The sequence below is a fragment of the Eptatretus burgeri genome, chromosome 4 (assembly GCF_056783735.1).
Source record: "Eptatretus burgeri isolate ZD-2024b chromosome 4, Ebu_testis_v1, whole genome shotgun sequence".
NCBI classification, from domain to species: Eukaryota; Metazoa; Chordata; class Myxini; order Myxiniformes; family Myxinidae; genus Eptatretus; species Eptatretus burgeri.
Window position 1 is genome coordinate 12,601,317 of NC_140964.1, and position 14,393 is coordinate 12,615,709.

Sequence of the window (14,393 nt, forward strand, 5' to 3'; positions counted from 1 at the left end):
TTCCTTGGAAACTCCATAGTTTTATAGCAGTTGGGTACTGCTGTCAGAGGCTGGTGTTTTATCTTGACAGGAAGACTTTCTACTTGTGCTGGAATGTGGGATGTTTTCCTTCAGAGCAGATGTGTCCCTGGCAACTAGTACTTTATGAACTATAATTTTCTGAAATGGGAAATTGAAAATATAAACATGAAATAATCATTTCTATTGTTTAGAAACGATTTTTGAGAAAACACCAAAAACATTCAGTAATTTCTCACGAGGCTTATTTAATAATCCAGTATAATTACCTTCTGAAGGTGAACAGGAAAGGCAAAAATAGTTGGTGCTGCAGTAGGCCTGAAGCAAATATTCTGACCAGTTCTGTCACAACAATCTTCGGTGAAGTGGTTGGAGCAAAGATGAGACCTTTTGTAGATGTCCACCTGTCCCTCTTCATGCTGATCACCTATTTTCGAAATCTCTCTGGATCACAGTGTGGAAACCACTAGGTAAACAAAGAAAGAATATTCAGTTTGTATGCCTCCACTTGCACTTACATGTTCAGTACGCATATTTGGGAAAACAATATGGCCGCCAGAAGACTTCTGGTGGTGTCGCAATAAATAGGTGAATCAGCATTGAGCCTCCAATCCAGTTCGCATGGAGATCAATGGGTAGAGTGCATACCTCTGCCAGGCTGAATAGTTTATGTTTTCTATCCTATTGATAGGGTGGATCTGGACTTGACTTGAAACAAAATCAAATCAGCTTGCTCTTGTCACATAACCAACTTATCTATCTCGTTTTGTCATAACTCATCCACAACTTTTTTGAAATATCATGCTATACATCGTTTTTGACCCCATATTTCAATGGTGAAGAATCACGTTATAAAAATTTTAATAATCTCGGATCCAGATCCGGATCTTTACCAAAATTTAATAATTTTGTCCTTGTCCCAAACCCAACATCTCCACAAAATTTTGTCTGAATCTGTCCACGACTTTTTGTTTGAAATTTCCTGTTCACACACAAACAGACAGACAGGGGTGAAAACATAATCTCCACCCACCTTCGGTGGTGGAGGTAATAACGGGATATGTCAGAAGTGCCAAAATCTTCAAGGCAAATCATACTGTAATTTGAGAAGTGTTTGCTGCTTGCAAAATCAAAGATCTGCAAGAATATTGTTTGATGTGGTCTGTTAATGTCGGTCTGTTTTGTCTGTTTGTCTGTCTCTCAATTATATACCGACAGATTACAATTTTAGACCAATCTTCACAATACTTAACCACCTAGAACTGGTCAAAATCTGGAAGCCTTGTGTTTTGAGGAAAAAAGGTCAAAGGTCAAGGTCACAAAATCATTAATTTTTATCCAATTGACTTGAAATCTGAACAGGGTTTGCATATTATGTCACTTAAGCTTATTGTTTTTGTGGTCAAAAGGTCAATGTCACAAAATCATCAATTGACCATGTGATTGATTTGAAATTTGGATATTTGGTCACTGAATTGGTTCACCAATCAAACTCTAGAAGCCTATTTTTATCAGCTCAACAGATTAAAATGTAAGTCACATAAAATCACATGTCATAAAATCATAAATTTTCATCCAAGTAGATTTGAAATTTGAACAGAACTTTTCATATTATTTCACCAATCAAAAGCTGAGAAGCCTATTATTTTTGTGGTCCAAAGAGCAAGGATGCAATAACTGATTTCGCAAGTACCGGTCTATGACTACCTGTTTGGTTTGTTTGTGTGTTCTTTTTTTGACTCCCATGCATTCCTGAACCACTGGATTGAATAAGTTTGAAATTGGTTGTTGTAGTCAAGTGTGCACGAGAGGGTTTTCGGCATTAAAAATTGTCGGGGGTTTCGGGTGTGTGTCGGACCTAAATTCTCCCTATGTAAATATGTTTGGCATCACGTAACACCAGACAGGAGGGAATACACCAATTTGGGGGGATTTAACCCATCCGTAATTCTGGGGGAATTACCCATCCATGAGATCGTGTTTTTCTCCAGTGATTCCATTTCTGACATCAAAGGATGACGCAATCAATGAGGAGTCAACTGGTACACAGACCAAAAGTTGCAACATTAAAAGTTTAATTTTTGTCAGTATATTGATGAATGCTGGAACGGTAAGCATAACTTGTGAGACCATGTATTTTTCTTTTGGAGCCAGAATGCTCGAGTATTTGACAGGCATGCCTTTGTACGACCATGTATTTGGTCCGTGGTCAGAAATACGTGTTTAACTTTATTCTATTTTAACCTTTTTTGTTTTTTGAAAAAAATAAGAAAGAAAAGAAAAGACATTTCAATTGAGAAATACGTCTCCAGGATTTCTTGAGCAATGCCCTCTCAGGATTGTTGTTATTGTTTTTTAGACTCTGTTACATCAAATGAAACAAGTAAATCTCCAGTTTTTAGACTTTTACGTTGAGTGAAATTTGTTTTTAAAAGAGGTGACTGCAGAAAAGTGTCAAGAAAAAATTCTCTCAAGTAATGCCTTTAAATTGACAGGTTGCAATTTGCGAACAGAATTTTTTAACTTACCGCTAAGGAGTATCCCATCCCATATTCTACTCTTTGCTCAGGAAATATATTTTTTTAATGGTGCCTTAGTTTGCAGTAAATTTGTTGCTTTGTCAGCTCAATGAAAACCTAAACTCAGTTTGGTCTCCTGAGATATCTCTGTCGTCTTTGGTCATTGTTTATTTTTCATCAATTGCCAGGTGTATTCTCAGCCATGGCAGGATGACAAGATGTAGCCTTGGCAGGATGACAAGATGTTGTCCTTGAGAAACCAGTGGGACAGCTCTTGCACAAACAGAATTATCTGCTCTGGAAATTTTGAGCATTCACTGTTCCCTTCTTCAATCCCTCAAAGACAGTGGGTTCTTTATATTCTGATGGGGTTTTGAAAAATAATTATTTGCCAACATCATTGATCAATGCAGTGAAACAGCAGCTCCAGTCATTCACATCATTGGAGATTCAAGATCAGAAGAAAGTGTTGGCCAATTTCCAATCAAGATCGAGCTGTTTCAAAATTGTACTTTGTACAATAGTGCAAGGCATTTTGCTTCATGATTATTCATCTATCTTATTTTAAGTCCCATGTGATAAGCATCAGAATTCCCAGCAATAACTCAAGTACATCAAGCCTGACATGTGTGTTTAGGAAGCAAAGTAATGTTATTTGGTATGCAACATGTGGCTGCTGGTTGCATCAGTTTCTGGAGGTGCTGCTGATGCAGTGCCTCTGTTACCAGTAAGCCGGCATTCATTTTGCCGACCTCGGAAGGATGACAGGCTGAGTCAACCCATCTGGTGTTATTTCAACAACACTACAGGGGCTCAAACTCAAGACCCTCAGATCTTAAGCCAGTCACCTTAACGCCAGGCTAGCAAAGGAATAATCTTGTCCTTTGTAAAGACCATTAGACAGTGTAGACTGCCTGTTCAGATATTTAGAATATTCCCTGTACAAGGAAAAGCAGATCCAGAAAGAGGCATATTTTAACTGTGTTGTATCTGCACCCGACTCTACTTTGAGAATGCAAAACCACAATGCATTGACAGCATGCACCCAGGATGCCCACGCAAAATGTAGAGAGACATCCAAGCAAACTAGAATTAATGGGTACCTACGTTTTTCAATAAAAAAATTTTGGAGGTGAGAGGGAGATTCTAATAAAGCAATCCTTTGGATGTGCTGGGAAGCTGTTGATGTAATGATCTGGGAACATGAGCATGTCCAGGAGGAGCATCAGTTCTTACAAGAGGTCAAACATACAGGCCTGATGAGTGGAACTGCAGGTATCCAATAATTATGACTTATTTAGTGGTCCTTCCTGGACATGTCGAGAGACACCTTTGGGGGTGGGGGTGGGAAGGGAGTGAGGTGGGGGAGTGGTTGCAAAGGGCAGAAGCAATGTAATGAGACACGTTTTACTCGATGATGTAGGAAGTATACAATTTTTTTCTTTTTTAAAGCAACTTCAATGCTGACAATTGAAAGAAGTGAATAGAATGGCAAAGAAATGTGAGAAGAGTTGAAATCTTTTGTATCCTAAATGTTTCAGTGGAGTAATAGAGAAATATAGAAAATATACAATATATAAAAGAATTGAGAGAGTAATTGGAAGATATACAGTTAAGGGAAGTATATTGTTGAAAAACTTGCCAAGGGAAGATGTCAGAGTAAATATGATATTTCGATTGGAAGCATACAGGGCCCTTGCACAAAGTATGAACACAGGGATGTGAGATGCATCGCATCGGAACACCGTGGGATCATTGACATGTAATCTGTTTGCTGTCAGCTCTAGGCTGACAGGCTGCAAGGCTGCAGCCTCACTGCCTCATTCAAGCCTTGTGGGAGGCACCATTCTGTCCTTCACAACCGTACATGCAAACCGTACATTCAATAACCTTTCGTTATTGAAGGTATTCCTGCCAACTCTGTTTGAATGACCAATTGTCGTCAAAAGCAGGTTAATTAAAAACGTCAAATCTTGAAACACAATGATAAAAGCAGAGGTTCAATATGTTTTCCAATGGATGGATAATATTGTTTATACAATGTTTATAAATCTGAAGTGAGCAGAGAGAAAAGAGTCTTGGAAATTAATTTTGTTCTGCTTTTCCTCTGTCTGCTATATTGAGCTTGTCCTTAGTTGGCACCTCACATCTGAAAGGTGCAAAAAACACAAGAAAGGTGCAAAAAAAGACCTAACTACAGACCAGTAAGCTTCCGATTAAAAGCAAAGTAAGAGAATCAGTTTAATCATCTGTTGTCATCTTCTCTCTTTTCAAACAGTTTGATTATGTCGTGGTAACTCAGCACTGGACATGCTACTGCTCCTCAGCAGTGGTTGGAGGCCCTAAATATCAAGCAATAGGTCAGAACAGTTTTCCTTGATATATCCTCTCCGATCCACCATAAAAAAAACTGAACATGTAGAATTGATAATGTAATTGTTTGACTGTTCCAGCATTCATTCCAAGTACCATTTTGGCACGAGGGATGTGCAGAACATCTGATTGCAAGTTTCCACGTAACGCAATTGCCTCATGCAATAATCATCCAGGAAGTTCAACTCAAGTACTCTTAGGTCTTTAGAGGTGGCACGAGACATTTTGAGCAAATTCGAAACAGTCTTTGCAAGATACCAGCATGTGGATCATCAAAAAACACTTTTCTTGAACAATCCTTTACAATGCCACTTCTGTCAGAAAGTGAGAGGAATCAAATCATTGAACACCTTCAAGTAGGGTCTTCCATTGCAAGGCTCTTTACCTTGAGGAGAGGAACTGGTTATAACCTCAGAATCTGTTATCAAGCCACTGGATCAAAAAGAAATATGTCAAGAAGTGGATGTCTCAGGATAACGACTCTCGCTCAACACCGATACAGTCGCATGACCCATCAAAGCAATCGGTTTCAAACTGCCCAGAATACTACAAACATACTCCTAGGACCTCACAGGATAAGTGTCAACACCTTATTGAGGTATCTCCATGATGGGGGGAACCATGCTCATCGTCCTGATCAGCGTCTAAGACTTGCACCGTAACATGCCCAGTGGACACATAGGCAATGGGCAAGTGTTATGTTCAGTGACAAATCCAGGTTTTTTTTTTCTGTAAAGGCTTGATGGCCATGTATGGGTCGAAAAGATGCAATGAGCGATTATACCCCAATCTGTATCCAGCAAATTGCAAATTTTTGATGTGGAAGTGTCATGATGTAGGGTGGTATGGCTGAAACCTTTCATACCATCTACATATATATCCATGGCAATCTGACTGCAGATAGGTATATTGGCAACATATGTTGCCTACCATTCAACATGGTCTTGGAATCATCTTTATGTACAAATTGTCTGATAATGCTTCTGCTCAAAGTGCCATTTGAAAAAGGAACTTCTTGTCAATGCCATCATTAATGTCATGACACCCAGGCTTGCCACCATGCCAGATTTATAACAAATTAAACATCTCTGGGATATCATTGATTGGTGCATCATGACCTTGTGAAGACAGTTGCAGAACCTTGATAAGCGAGACCAGAAGCTAATTTGGGTGTGGAAGGCCATTCAGGTCAGGTCAGGAATGGGAGCATGTGCTGGAGCAGTGCGATGTGGCGTCCATTTTCCACCAGTACTCCAGGGGCCTCCGTCTGGCCATCCCCCAGGCAGATACCTGGCTCATCCCCATCTCCTTGAGATGCTGATCAACCTGCTGCAACCACGAGGCACGTGGTCAGCCCATTGGCCACCTCCACTCATGAGGCTCCCTCGCTGAGAAAATCTGGTGAGCAGGATCAGCACAAGGAAAATGATCCACATGTCCACACAGCCAGAGCTGATGCTCACAGTTGATGAAAGTGACAAATCTCATTTGAGTCTCTCAAACAATTGCTCCTTGGGCACAAAGTCTGACGAGCGATAGCCAAGAATTTCCGAAGAGACCTGGTACGAAAGGAATTAAGTCTCCATCACAGATCCCTGGTCAGAGTCCAAGTCATACATGCATAGAGCAAGACTGGAAGCACCAAGGACCTGAAAACTTGGACTTTTGTCCTCCCGCACAGGTACAGGCAGCGCCACACCCCATGGTCCAGTAAATCCATGACTCTCCAGGCCTGACCCAGACGTCTATTGACCTCTGGCTCACAGCAAACAGAGACATGAATATCGCTGCCAAAGTAAGTAAATCTCTCCATGACCTCCTACATCCTCACCACAAACAGGAAGAGACAAGATAGCAGTATCCAATATATCAGGAATGTCTGGATCTCAGTTTTGACCCAGGAAACCCATTATCCCAGTGGCTCAGAACTCCTCATTCAGCACCTGGAAGGCCCCCAAAAGGATATCCAGAGTCTCCACAAAGATGACTGCATCATCTGCAAAATCAAGGTCAGAGATCTTGTTATTCCCAAACGATGCACCGTGGCTTGATTTCTCTGAAATCCTCCACAGAACCAGTCAATACAAGTGCCAAAAAGTGTGGGGGCTAACACACACCCTTGAAAAAAATCCAGTATCAACTGTAAATAAGTCAGAGATCGTATCACCCATCTCACAGCACTCTCAGTACCTGAGTATATTTCAGACATCAGATTGATCAGTTTTGGTGGCATCGCATGAAGACCAAGAATCCTCCAGAGGGCATCCCCATTCATTGAATCCCACAAGCAGCCCCTGCCCAAACTCTCGTCTGCATTCGGTGAGGACCTGAAGAGCAAGGATATGGTCAATCGTTGACCTCTTTTAAAGCCTGACTGCTCTGGATGGTGGTGCTCAAGCAGATGGTGACAAACCCTATCAAGTATTATCCAAGCAAGCGCATTGCTCGGCATTGCGAGCAGTGTCACCCCTCGATAGTTGTTGCAGTCTTGGTGAGCACCCTTCCATTTCCAGAGAGGGACAACAAGGCCCCTATTCCAGTTGTTTGGGGGTGATGCCTGTGTTCCAGGTAGAGCAGAGACCTGCATGCAACGACGTGAGTACAGCTTTTCCACCAGCCTTGAGAAGTTCAGCACGGCTGCTACAGAACCCAGGAACTTTACTCCATTTCAACCGGTTCAGCACAGGCTGTTTCCACAAATGAAGGTGGACAACAGTTGATTCGAGGGTCAGCAACAGGGATTGTAACACCCTTGACATCCAACTTGACAGCTGGGGGATCAGCCTGGTACAACCGCTCAAAGTAACCGGCCCAGCGGGCCTTCACTTCAGACTCCTCTGTCAAGAGCCACCCACCCTCTGCTCCAACTGCAATACACCGAGGGATGGGTTTCGAGGAATACAATGTGGGAATTCCCTGTCAGCAGGACGAGAATCACGGGACCACAGGTGATGCTCCACCCCTCACAGATTTATCGCCCATAGGCCTCCTTGTCCAACCTTAGTGCACGTACGGTTTTACGCCTCAGCTCCCTGAACAGATCAGCTCTGCCATTCAGCCTGGCCCTGTGACTCTGGTCAATGGTATCCAGTGTCCCTTGAGAGACAAAATTCTTCTTCGCCCCATGGTGAGTTCCAAGACATCCACCAGCAACATCAAGGATGGTGGTCATGAAGGCAACCCACAACTCTTCAGGATCCCCCAAAGCACCCATACCCCCCACCTCTCCACTCAGTCTGTTCGCAAACTCCTTAGCTACCCTCTCATCCTTGAGCTTGCCGACATCCAGCTGAGGCTGGGATGGTACCATTCTCCTGGATTTAAGGTGCAACTTTAGAGTTGCTGCAACAAGCCGGTGGTCAGCATTGAGGGACTGAACACTCCGGTAGACCCTGCAGTTCTGGATCATCCTCCAGCGACCATCAGCGAGCACATGGTCAATCTCCTTTGCCACACTGCCAGCGTTGGAATACCAAGTCCAGCGATGAGCCTGTGGGTGCTAAAACTATGAACCAGCCGCCATAATTACATGACTTCTTGCAAAGTCATGCAAAGCTATTCTGGTTCATAGCTCCAGAACCATGGGAACCAACACATGTTTCATAATCATCCTTAGCAGTTCCAGTCGATGCAATGAAATCCCCCAAGACTAGAAGAGTATCTCGCCTGGGGCACTGATCATCCATGGACTCGAGCTTGGTATAGAATGTGTCCTTCATGCTGAGATCACTCGCCTCAGTCAGAGCAGAAAAAAGAGACCAGGGAAATGACACCTAAAGAGTGACGAATCCTTAGTCTCATAATATGCTCATTGACTGGTGTTACCTCAATAATCATTGGAGTCATCTTATTGGACACAGCGACAGCAACTCCTTGGGTATGGTAACCATCAGAGTGACCAGAATAATAGTAGGTCGAATGACCCGCCATGATCTCGCCGCAATCTGCTCTCCGAACCTCAACGAGTGCTGCAAAACCGATGTCCAAACGCTTAAGCTCAGATGATAACAAAGACAGGTGATCATCCTCTCTTTCACAAAGGACATTCCAGGCACCCACCTGAAGGGTTCGCCTCAGTTTAACCCAAAGAGACCGCCGTCTGGTGGATGACACCTCAGCACCACCCCGACACACACCACTGCAATCTGACCTGGGAAGGGTGCCACATGCTTTCCCTCCTATCATCAAAGATTGGGGGTCCGGAGGGATTTGCCCCAATCCCGTCATCCAGTGAAGCTGCCCTGCAAAGGGCAGTTGCACGAATGTACTCCCACGCAGTGGGTTTTCAGATTTCTTTTAAGTTTTAGAATGTTTAGCGAAATGACGGGTTTTACTGTGGCCGGAGTGCAAATCCTGCCACCAACCTCCTGATCAAAAGTAACCCAACTGCAGGAGGACGTCTGCACACACAGTTGGGCACTAGATATGGATGGCCGTTGGCTCACAAGGAGCTCCTCTGCACTTTGACAGGTTTTGTTTTTCATCCTGCTGGGTGTCCATATCATCCACCCTCCTCACCAAGAAACTTGGTTTGGGGAGAAGGCTTGGTCACCGATAACCCGACCATGGACCAGGTTAGTACATGTTTACATGGTACCTGTGCAAGTCACAGATCTAGTCTGCCTGACCTGACAGAGATCTCTGTCATTCTGGTTCACAGTTCCAGATGCATGATCAACTGATGGACTGATTTTTCTCGGACATGTATCCACAACAAGCATGCATGTATCTCACATGTATCTCAGACATGTATGGACCGATTTTTATTCTTACTTGGCACAAAGACTATACATGACAGTAAAAATATGCATGTCATTTTTTTTTGACATCAGATCCAAGATGCCGACTGGTGGCCATTTTAGTTCTAAAAAAAATACCCCGGTGTCGAACACACACATCTGTCGAACATTTCTTAGACATGCATTTACCGATGTTTTTCAAACTTAGCACACAGATAAGGAATGATGGCTTACATAAGCACCTCCTTTGTTTTATAGGGCAGATCAAAGAAGGCCGAAGGGCAGTCATTTTGTTACTTCAACATAGCCTCGGTCTTTTTGAGGCGAATTGTAAGGCCAGAGCAATGAGCAGATTGTGCAAAGGAGGTGACAATAAATTGCATGTCTTCGAGATTATGACTGAAGAGTGTGCAGTTATCTGCGAAAAGTCGATCAGGGAGCAACATTACCGTGATTCTAGACTTGGCCTTCAGAAGCTGCAAATTAAAGACGCCACCGTCAGTGCGGAACTATCATCACTCCCCGGGTACAATCTTCAAAAGCATCATGAAGCCTCTTCCTGTCCAGACTGGAGTTCCTCAAGATTGCGTTCTGGGCCCTGTTCTTTTTCTGGTTTTCATCAATTATCTCTCTGACTCTAGAAAATCCTCTTTATCTCTTTGCTGATGACTCCACCCTCTGCTGTAACATCTGTCATCCCTCAGACCGGCAAGCTGCAGCTTCTTCGCTCTCTGCAGATCTGGATAAAATCACAAACTGGTCCAACATGTGGAACATGTATTTCAAGACTGACAAATCTCACACTCTCACGATGTCTCTCTGAAAGGACAGTTTAGAACCACCCCCCCCCCCCCACATCTACATTCTCAACAATCCTCTTGAAGAAGTCCTTTCATTCAAGCTTCTTGGTCTCACTATCTGCCATGAGCTTTCCTGAAAGCCACATTTCCAACCTGGCTTAGAAAGCCAGTCGCCGACTGGGAATCCTCCATCGTGCAAAGTCCTTCCTCGGCCTACCTGAGCTCCTGACCACATACAAAGCTTTCATCCACAACCTGATTGAGTACTGCTCTCTCCTTTGGGCTGGTGCTCCTGCCTCTCACCTTTCTCGGCCCATACGCTGTGGAAACCAAGACATTTAGGATCAATGGCATCTCCCACAATGAACCTGAGTCTCTGGGTCTCTCACTCTCTCACCGCAGGCAAGTTGGTGGTCTTTCTGTCTTCTACTGTCTCCTCACCAGTCTCCCCCCCCCCGGCTCTGTCTGTGATTTGTCCCCACCATATTTCCGCAGGGTGCTCAAGGTCTGCCAACAACCCCCTTCTGGTAAAACGACCAAAATCACGAATCACTGCTCACCTTTACTCTTTCATTCCTCTTTTTTTCCCGCCTTTGGAATAAACTCCCACACTCTGTTCAATCCCATTCTTCCCTCCAGGTCTTCAAAACAGTTGTTCACCACCACCTCTTATCTTCCCCCATCCAAAACCTCGATCTTTTTCTTCCCCCGTTAATCCACCCAAGTCCACCTCCTTCAAATTCCCTGCTTTCCTTCCTGAAAGTCTCTGTAATGTCCATCTTGTATGCCCCATGTTCCCCGTCCCATCCTTCTCCCTTCCACAGATCTCCTAATGTCTCTATTCCCCACTGTTTTGTTCTTCCCTCTCCCACCCCTGTTGTCTCATGTTCCCCTTGCTGTGTATTGTGTGTTAGCTCTCATACGAGCCTCAACAATATATACACAATATATAAATAAATAAAAATGAAAAAAAAAGAAGCACAGAAGAAAACACAATGCTAAATAACTGTGGAGCGAGGACACTGCCTTGATTTGTGCCAATGGTAACAGGAAATGTCTCAGAAGTGCATCCATTGTCCCTCACACGAGAAACTATGCCATCATGGAATGATCTGATGGTGTTAACCAACTTAGTGGGACAGCCAACTTTGTACAGTGGCTTCCACAGACATTCTCTACTGACCATATCAAATGCTTTCATCAGGACCATGACGACAAAGACCATGTATAAGTTGCAATGTTGTTCTCTGCTCTTTTGTTGGAGTTGACGAGTGGAGAACATATCGGTCATGCCACGTCCAGCGTGAAAGCCACATTGGCTTTCTGTGATGATGTTGTTGGCAGTTGTTGATGACATGCGATTAAGAATGATGCGGGCAAGTATTTTCCCAGAAATAGATAGTCAGGCCATGCCACAGTTGTTGTCGACACACAACCTATCACCTTTACACTTGTGCAGGTTAACAATCGCCATGAGCGACTCCTCACTCCACATGGTAATGTAGAGTTGGGTCAGTCAGTCAGATGAGGAGGTTGGCACCACCAAACTTGAAAACCTGTGAAGGAATACCATAATCGCCAGGGGCCTTTCCAGATGATATCTCATTGATAGTTCTGGTGACCTCTATTTTAATTGGAAGGCAGGCAACGTCTTCTAATATAGGTCGCTGGGGGAGAGAGTGAATGGCCGCATCTGAGATGGAGGAGGGGCAATTAAGGACACAGTTAAAGTGTTCAGCGTTGCATTCCAGAATCTTGTTTGGATTTGTGATTAGATCCTGGCCGTCTGAGTTATGGAGTGACGTGATAACGTGAGAAGACGGTCCAAAGAGTGCCTTTAGACGAGCGTAGAAAAGCTTGAGATTCTTTGTATCGGCTGCTTCCTGGATTTCTTCCGCTCTTGCTGCCCACCAGCTGTCTTTCATGGAATGTAGTCTTCACTGTGAGAGTCTTCGAAGTTGCAGGTAAGAGGAGTGTTTACTCGCTGAGCCTCTGTCATCAATCCAGCAAAGATAAGCTGCATGCATGGAGTTAAGTAAACTTTTGATCTGGGAGACATTCTCGTCAAACCAGTCTTTGTCACTACGCTTGACGAAACTGAGAACATCAGCATCTGCCCTGAAGGTGATGTCTTGTAAAATGGCCCATCCCACTTCAGCATTGGTAGTCGGTAGATCCAATTGTTCCAAGGTGATGTTGAGATGGTGCTGAAACTGTGTTTGCACATTGCTGCATTTTAGCTGTTCAGTGTTTAGCTTTGTAGCAGGCTTAAGACGTTGCCTTTTTACGGGAGGCTTGATCTTGAGTGACATTTTACTTCTAACAAGCCTGTGGTCTAACCAAGTGGGAGCCTCTCCTGATGCGTTTGTGTATAACATCATACCAGTCGTGTTGCCTGACGATAACAAAGTCGATGAGGTGTCAATGTTTCAAGCGAGGATGCATCCATCCATCCAGCTTTATATTTATCAGCTTGTTGGAACAAGGAGTTTGTGATGACGAGTTCATAAGTTGAACATCGCGTCAGCTGCAAGGTGCTATTGGAGTTCTCTTTGCCAATGCCATTGTTTCCGATCACCTTTTTCCACGCAACATAATCATGTTCCACTTGGGCGTTGAAGTCCCCCAACAAAATAAGCTTGTCACAATGTAATGTTAACTATATAACTGCTGAAAGGTCATCGTAGAATTTCTCTTTGACCTCATCTGTGTTTGTCATGGTGGGGGGCCTATGTGCTGATGACAGTAGCATAAATTTAATTGTCAAGTTTGAGTCGCACAGTCATGAGACGTTCACAAATACCAGTTGGGACAGTATCTAGAAGGTTTATATGTTTGGTTTTGATCGCAAAACTAACACCTGCCTGGTGACTCTCACTTTCTGGCTTTCTGCAACAGTAGAACTTGTACCTGGAACTTCGTTCCTCGAGATGGGATACACCAGGTAGACGAGTCTCATTGAGTGCTGCAATGTCTATCCCATATCATTCCAGTTCACGGCAAATAATGGCGATTCGATGTTCGAGGAGGCTGCCAATGTCTGACAATGTGCGTACATTCCAAGCACAGAAATTTAACGTCTTGATGTTACATTTGTTGGGCTTCTTGTTATTCGTTAATTTATTTTTATGTGATGTTTCTCGACTGCAGAAATGGACGACCAACTTGCCGAAGTGGAGCAAGCTTTCTTTGGGAACCTTTTATACCCCCTTCTCCATGTGGAGAGAGCAGTGCGACCCCTAACGAGGGCTGCTTTGACACCCAAGCAGGATACGAATGTCATTGTTGCTCCTAGTCAAAGACAAAACGACCATCACACTTGGACTACCATATGTGTGGACAGCAGCATCCTTTGCCTATTCCCAACATCACTCCTCAACAGGATTTTGGTCAAAATAAGTGGTGAGTAAGTGAGCAGGTGAGCAAGTGCCAATAAAGGGAAAAAGAACCTGCACAAAGAAGAGATTAAGGTTCATAGAGGGGTGTGACACTGCTCTTTCAATCGCTATTCTCATGAGCATCATTGGCTTCAGTTTCAGTGAATGCAACATGAAGCCTGATGCACAGAGGCACAGCAGAATGGCTAGGTTGTCGGCATGATGAAGGCTGCCCTTAATATCCATAGTGGACACAGCTGTTCGTAGATGCTGCACAGTGGTGCCTAAATTAGTGCCACCATAGTCTTTGATGGGCACATTTATCCATGATATAGCACTGCCCAAGCCGACCTACAGGTGCAGTTTGATATCTGAGTGCCCTTCTCATAACCTTAGCCTAAAGGGGCTTCTCCCACAAGGCAGTGGGGATCCGTTGCCCTGGACAAGGGGGCCCATACCAGGTACTGGCAGCCAGATCCAGCTGAGCCCAGGACTCACCAAGGGCAGGGGCATCACTCTCCGAGACAGTTGAAAAACACCTACCCTGCTACGCATCATGATGACCTC

At 44.0% G+C, this 14,393-nt stretch overlaps 1 long non-coding RNA gene across 1 annotated transcript in view; it reads right to left on the reverse strand.

Moving 5' to 3' along the window:
• Positions 1-337: 337 nt before the first annotated feature.
• Positions 338-14,393, reverse strand: part of LOC147027495 (uncharacterized) — a 48,544-nt gene continuing 34,488 nt past the window's right edge. Inside the window, exon 3 of the long non-coding RNA XR_015056876.1 lies at positions 338-484. This is a non-coding gene — a long non-coding RNA (uncharacterized LOC147027495). The remainder of the gene's footprint in view (positions 485-14,393) is intronic.